The 248-nt window shown below is 33.9% G+C and overlaps 1 protein-coding gene across 2 annotated transcripts in view; it reads left to right on the forward strand.

Moving 5' to 3' along the window:
* Positions 1-248, forward strand: part of ftr67 (finTRIM family, member 67) — a 27,465-nt gene extending 27,217 nt beyond the window's left edge. For both annotated transcript variants that reach the window (XM_062023707.1, XM_062023708.1), the window contains one exon: positions 1-248. This exon is cut by the window's left edge and continues 685 nt beyond it. The gene's annotated coding sequence lies outside the window, so the exon portion shown is untranslated.

Below are 248 nucleotides of genomic sequence, written 5' to 3' on the forward strand. Positions count from 1 at the left end.
TCAAACTCATTTTAGATGGGGGGCCACGTGGAGAGAAATGTACTCCCAAGTGGGCCGGACTGGTAAAATCACGGCACGATAACTTCAAAATAAAGACAACTTCAGTTTGTTTTCAAATACAACAAGAACATTCTGAAAATGTACAAATCATAAAGTTGTTTTTTTGTACATGTACATGTTGCAGTTAATAGTATTCTATCTTTATTTGTCATTATTTATACCTTCTGAATAAAGGAAAGTATCTGCAA

This window comes from Entelurus aequoreus, linkage group LG16, assembly GCF_033978785.1.
Source record: "Entelurus aequoreus isolate RoL-2023_Sb linkage group LG16, RoL_Eaeq_v1.1, whole genome shotgun sequence".
Classification (NCBI taxonomy): domain Eukaryota; kingdom Metazoa; phylum Chordata; class Actinopteri; order Syngnathiformes; family Syngnathidae; genus Entelurus; species Entelurus aequoreus.